Source organism: Amblyomma americanum, chromosome 1 (assembly GCF_052857255.1).
Source record: "Amblyomma americanum isolate KBUSLIRL-KWMA chromosome 1, ASM5285725v1, whole genome shotgun sequence".
In the NCBI taxonomy this organism is placed as follows: Eukaryota; Metazoa; Arthropoda; class Arachnida; order Ixodida; family Ixodidae; genus Amblyomma; species Amblyomma americanum.
Window position 1 is genome coordinate 495,867,603 of NC_135497.1, and position 6,824 is coordinate 495,874,426.

General features: G+C 49.7%; 1 pseudogene; it reads left to right on the top strand.

Moving 5' to 3' along the window:
- Positions 1 to 454: 454 nt before the first annotated feature.
- On the top strand, positions 455 to 4,338 carry LOC144127753 (uncharacterized; annotated as a pseudogene).
- Positions 4,339 to 6,824: the final 2,486 nt, after the last annotated feature.

Consider the following 6,824-nt stretch of genomic DNA (forward strand, 5'->3'; position numbering starts at 1 on the left):
ATTCAAGACTACTAATCGGACACACACACTTAACACACAATTATTTACTGACGGGACAGAACCACCATAATGGGAGCACTGCACCTAGCTGCCCGCTTTCAGTCATTCACATCCTGTTAACCTGCCCATTGTAAGAAACGCATCATCATACTCATTTTGCAAACCTTTACAAAATCACGACGTACCATTCCATCCATTTCTTCTGCTAGGTGATGAACCTATGTGCTACATCGGCTTATGGCAAAAGTTATCGCCGCTGTGATCCTCCTCACACTTACGGTAACAGTTACCGCCTCACACTTCTCGACCGTTCCACACAACGCCTATATTAACACGCATCAAAGCAATAAACGTCTTAGTCCAGCCACCGCTGTGTACGGTGCGGATTCTTCAGTGGTGGCCAGGATGGGATGACAACAGGTCGCCCTTTTAGTGCACCGCAGCCTTTGCCACCATGGGAGGATATGCCAGCCTGCTGCAGTTTGACGAGACGAGTGACAAGTGGCCAGCTTAACAAGTTCGACTGGAGGCTTTTTTTGAAGGCAATAGAATCACTGACGACAAGAAGCGGGCCCTTTGGTTGCAGCGCTGGCGACCCACACCATGGATTTTCTTAGTGGTTGATGCACGCCCGACAAGGTGAACGAACTTTATTATACCCAAGTATTAGCTTTGTTGCAGCAGCACTTTTCTCCGCAATTAAATGAAATAGCACAGTCTTAGAAGATCTTTACACGTGGCCAGATGCCACGCAAACTTGTCAAAGATGTCATGGTTGCCAATCGTCACATAGCGGACACATGCAATTTTGGCGCAAAGTTGGATTGAATGCTGTGAGATCGCATCGTTTGTGGGCTGCAAAGCGCAGGAGTGCGTCGACAGTTGCTTGCGAAGCTGCAGCTGATGAGTAGTGAAGCAGAAGAAATCGTGCTATCAGCCGGTATGGCAGAAGCGAACACGCAGCAGATAAGGAGCCACGCCGCTGAAGGAAACGTACATGTGATGGGAGGACAGGCTTATTGCCCAAGAAACTGGCCACAGATTATTTCGTGCAACTGCTGCGGAGCGAAAGGGCACGAATCTGAGGATTGCCGGTTCCATTCGACAACATGCTTCAAGTGCCAACAGCAGGGCTATATCGCCTGAGGCCTGTTGAGAGAGTTCATTGAAGGGCCACTAGGGCTATCGTGCAGGTAAATACCCTATCGTCTCGGGAGGAGAGCCCATCTGTGGGCACGCACGGTATATTTGCATTGGAAGCAGTGGACAGTCATGTCAGCCGCGTCGGCATCACACTACCCATTGTACGCACATTGAATTGCGGGGGCGTTGCAGTGGACATGCAGGTCGATACAGGGTCACCAGTGTCGGTCATCACATGGCCCACCTATGAGCAAAACAAGACAGTGTGACCCAAGCTGCGTGATTCGCCATTGAAACTGACTTGCTTTTTGGGAAGGCTACCCTTTCAGGGAAAACTCAAGCTCAAGGTTTTGTGCGGAAACCGGTCGATGAGCGGATCCCTGACAGTCCTCAGTTGCTCTGGCCCCAACCTGTGCGGACGCCACCTGATCCAGGTGTTCAACATGCTGGAGGCGCCAGTAATGAACGCGAACACGACAGGTGAGCGCAGGCCTTTCGTTGGGACGGATGATGTTAACGTGCACCGTTTGGTAACAGAATTCGCTGACGTGTTCGCGCTAGGCCTACGTCTCATCAGGGGTCTGCCGGTATATGAGATGCGGGACAACGTGGTACCAAAATTCTGGAAAGCACGCGAAGTTCCGTACGCCTTTCGTCTAAAGGTAAACGCTCAACTTGAGCGCCTTTTGGCCGCGGGCATTATTGTCCCTGTGCATTCTAAATGGGCCGCACCGGTGGTGCTGGTAGTAAAGGATAACGGCCACATTCGCCTCTGGTGATTTTAAACTAGCGGTGAACAAAGCTTGTCACACTGAGCAATATCTGCTGCCCTGGGTAGAAGATATCCTGGCTATGTTGAACGGTGGTAAGGTTTTCACCACGATAGATTTGCGGGAGGCTTACAATCAGCTACCATTAGACGAGGAAGCCATGCTACTTACGACCATCAACTTTCATAAGGGACTGTTTAGATTCACTCGCCTGCCATTTAGAGTGGCTTCCGCGCTGGTAGTGTTCCAACACCACATGGAAACCAGCTTGCAAGGACTTTCTGGAGTTCAGGTCTACTTAGACGACGTCATCTTTGCAGAGAAACAATGACTGCACCACACTGCACGAAGTGTTGCAGCAGTTTCGGGAAAATGGCGTGCACTTGAATGCGGACAAATGCAAGTTCTGCCGAGCACAGGTGGATTTCCTGGGACATCGAATTTGTGCTCAGGGACGGCAACCAATGTCGGAAAACGTGGAGGCCATTCTTCGGATGCAGGTGCCGCGGAACCTCGCAGAATTAAGGTCGTATCTGGGCATGGTAACATTCTACCACAAGTTTCTTCTCAAAGCATCTACAGCCAAGGCCTCCCTGTATCAATTGCTCCGTGAGGAAGCTAAGTGGGAGTGGGGTCCCAGTCAACAACAGGCGTTCAGCAAGGTGAAGGACCTCCTCAAGTCCGCTGATTTCCTGGTACATTTTTACCCACTCATGCCTCTTGTCCTGGATTGCGATGCCTCCCCGGAAGGGATTGGTGCAGTGCTTTCTCACGATGTCGGGGATGGGGTGTGTCGGCCCGTAGGCTTTTGTTCTCGGGTACGGACGAAAGCCGAGCGAAATTATTCACAGCAGGAGCGCGAAGCTCTGGCTCTAGTGTTTGGGGTCTCAAAATTCCGACAGTACCTACTCGGTAACCATTCACGCTGTTGATGACTGACCATAAGCCGCTTGTGGGACTTTTTCATCCAGATCGGGCTGTACCAGTAATGGCCGCCGCCCGAATACAGCAATGGGCCCTACTGCTGAGTGCATACAACTATATTATCAAACATCAGCTGGGAAAGCACAATGTTCCAGCAGATGCTCTCAGCCGACTCCCGATGTCCGCAACTTCTCAGCCAGAGACCATGGAAGAAACCGGGGCGGCGAGCATGTGTTGCTCACGGAAAACCTCAAAGACAGCATTATGTCCGCGAAGCGACTGGCCGCTCTCACCTCGCACGATGATGACTTGGCAAAGGTACAAAAATTGGTGTGGGAAGGAATAGCCAAGTAACTCAGGGCCCAAAGACCTGCATTTGCGACCGTACTTCAACCGGAATGCTGAGATAACGTGGAGTCATGTCGCATGGGCTTCTATATTGGGGCCATCGCGTAATCGTGCCTAACAGCACAAGGGTGGGAATGTTGCACCTGCTGCATGATTCCCATCAAGGTATTTGCTCAATGAAGCTGCTAGGCTGCTCCCTGCTCTGGTATCCCGGGATTGAAAACGAGATTGAGAAGATGGTGTGGGGTCCCAGTTGCGTACAGGCAGCGCTTGTGCCCCCAAGAAATCCCTGGTCGCATGGCCAGAAATGGGCGAGCGTTGGTCCAGGCTGCATATTGACTTTGCGGGGCCGATCGATGGACACATGCTACTGATCGTTGTTGATTCACATATTAAATGGATCGAAGCAGTACCCCTGAAAGGCACCACAACCCACGTCACTATAGAAGCTGTGCACACCTTGTTTGGCACGCTCGGATTGCCCCGGACGCCGGTTTCTTATTATGGCCCTCAATTTACAAGTGCTGAATTTCAGGAGTTTATGAAGCTGAATAAAATAACACATCTCCAAACAGCACCGTGTCATCCGCAGTCCAACGGGCTCGCGGAACGTGCCGTGCAAACTTAGTTTTTGAAGAATGTCTATGGATCTTTGAAAACACGCTTGGCAAGGATTCTGCACCGGTACCGAAGGACGCCGCAGGCTGGGGGCAGTACCCCAGCGAAACTCCTGATGGGCTACGAGCTCCGTTCCAGACTGGACAATGCAGTGGCTCCACCGGGGCCTCTCGCTCAGCAGTCTCCAGTTGACCGCCCCGTTCCTGGTGAGTTGCGGCCAGGGCAACTTGTCTGGGTAAAGAACTTCAGGAGAGGCGAGCCATGGATCCCAGCCCAAATCACGTCATTGGACGGTACTCGCATGGTGAATGCCGATGGTCCAGAGGGGGAGAACATTCGTCGACACTCCGACCAGATCAAGCCACGTGTGGGGGAGCATGACCTGGACGACGGAGCCTGTCACCTTGAGCGCCAAGATGGAACCGCCAGCCCCCAAGTAGTTGGGACACCAGGGCAGGGGCCAGGAATATGCAAGGCTGCCCCGAGCACCCCAACGCCAGCACTGTGCTGGTTGGGCCAGACACGAAAACCCTAAGACCGCTATGTACCGTAGGGTGAACGACACTACATCGGAATGACATCACGCCAGCTTACAGCAACAGTTATCGCCGCTATCCTCCTCCTCACACTTACAACAGTTACCGCCGCTGTTATCGCCTCATACTACTTCTCTAACCGTTTCACACAACGTCTATATTAACACGCATCAAAGCAATAAACGTCTTTGCCCTGCCAGTGCTGTGCATGGTGTGGATTCTTAACTATGGTACCGCTCGACAAAGTGATGGAGTTCTTTAATAGTTTTCTTCATATCGCATCAACTAAAGGGTACCCTGTCACAGACAAGGAGGCGCCGTAGCCACGCACGGTGGGAAGCAACTCCTCGCCCTCTTGCTCTTGGCAGTGTCCTACATTCAGCCTCCATTTCATTCTATTTTTACCGCCATGATTTTAACACTTTTTAAGTAATGATATTTAGATCTTGAGATTCTGTTCCAGCCATTTACACCAGATTTTTAGTCAATTTTATTTCTTTATTGCACGCAGCATTTCATAACTACATCATTTTTACTAGTAAACTAGATTTAAATAAACATTGCTTTGGCGCTCCTTGGCCTTAGTCGCCGTTGCTCCAATAAACTCTCAACTAAACACTAAGACGTGTACTCTTGTTCAACTGATTTTTTTTAGGTTCACAACCAGTTCTTTCCTCTTATTCCTTGATTAACAGGCAGAATTTCTAAACTGGAGCAAGAATGATTAAAAGTGGCTTCTGGGTAGGGAAGCAGTTTTGCTTCCGTACAAGCCATACCAGATTCAGTGTGGCACGAATCTATATTATCCGCACTGCGCAAATCCGTCTTCCTCACACATTGGCACCAAGCAGTCATTTTGGGATCGACGCAAGTCTATTGCATATCCTGGTCGTTGAAGACTCCTGCGGCCAAGCCCTAATTTGGAGCAGTTGGCCTCCCCCTCGCACGGGCAAATAATGCAACTCGCCCTTGGAGTTCCTTTGAAAGAATAGACATATATATTCTCTGCTTTTAAAGACTGCAAAAGAATTTTGACTAAGACATGTACTCTTGTTTAACTGATTTTTTAAGCTCACAAACAGTTCATTTCTCTTATTCCTCGAATAACTGCAGAGTTCACTATCAGTGGCACTTGGGTGACGACAGACTGCATGCATTGTTCACGGTGCGCACGTTTGTTTCTGTATGCTGGACTTTCCAAAAGAATATGAATTATTCTTGGTTGAGCCAGAGTTGAGCCTCAGTTGAGCCACAGATCGGGTCTTGACATTAGTATTGGTGGGCCTGACTTAGCGATGTTAAAAAGAGCCGGTGATATGACAGCGGCTTGGGGACACCGATTTGGTTACACCGCCATTCACCGTGTTTATGCCCAACATTACCCACAAGAAAGGCTTTCACAAAGGGGTAGAGGTTCCCACCTATCGCCACTTCCTGCAGCCGGTGAAGTATCGTCGAGTGTTGCAAGGAATCAATGGTCTACCCCAACAACCGCTTAGAGCTGTGTGCTGCTAGGGTAAGCAAGAATGTCGTTATGCTGCCTAGCCACACCTCTGACCGGGTTTGAGAAGCTGCCATAATCGTTAAACTTTTTACCGTCGCTGTTGTTTTCAAGTTGTCTTGGAAAGCCTGTTGTGAGGGCCGTACCTTGTGTCGAACAGCGTCGAACAGCAGGGTAAGCTCCTGCAAGGTCGATTTCGCTAAAAGTGCTGCGAAGGGAGTCCTTTCGGCAGTGTGGCAGTTTATGTGACAAGCGGATGTATTCAGAGTAGTTGTGTTCGTGCGGAGAAGTCTGCTCACTGCTGTGAGTAGTTCTGCTGGGCAGGATTTATTGGAGCTGCATTTCAGATCTTCCAAATGTGTCATTGAGGGGACGGCCATTGCCTATGCTAGCGAGGTTTTTTTTCTTTTGTTCTTGGTGGAGGTAATAGTACTGCCTCGCCTCATTGCACGGGAGTACTGCAGAGAAGCTATCAAGACAGGTCACTCCCGAAAAAAACGTAGCGTGCCTCCTCGTTCGGCCCACTTGTATGTTTGCACATGTGTGGTTGACAAACAAATGTATTATTGGCACCAAGCAGGCATTTTGGGATCGACGCAAGTCCATCGCATATCCTGGTTGTTGAAGACTCCTGCTGCGAAGCCCTGATTTGGAGCAGTTGGCCGCCCTTTGCGCAGACAAAATGATGCAACTTGTCTTGGCAGTTCCTTTGAAAGAGTGCATATATATTGTCTGCATTTGAAGACTGCTGAAAGAATTTTGACTCACTAGCACGTGTACTGTTGTTCAACTGATTTTTTAAGCTCACAAACAGTTCGTTCCTCTTATTCCTTGATTAACAGGTAGATGTTCCTAACTGGAGGAAGCATAATTAAAAGTGGCTTCTGGGTAGGGAAGCAGCTCTGCTTCCGTACAAGCCATACCAGATTCAGTGTGGGAGGAATCTATTATCCGCACGATGCAAATCCATCTGCCTCACAAATG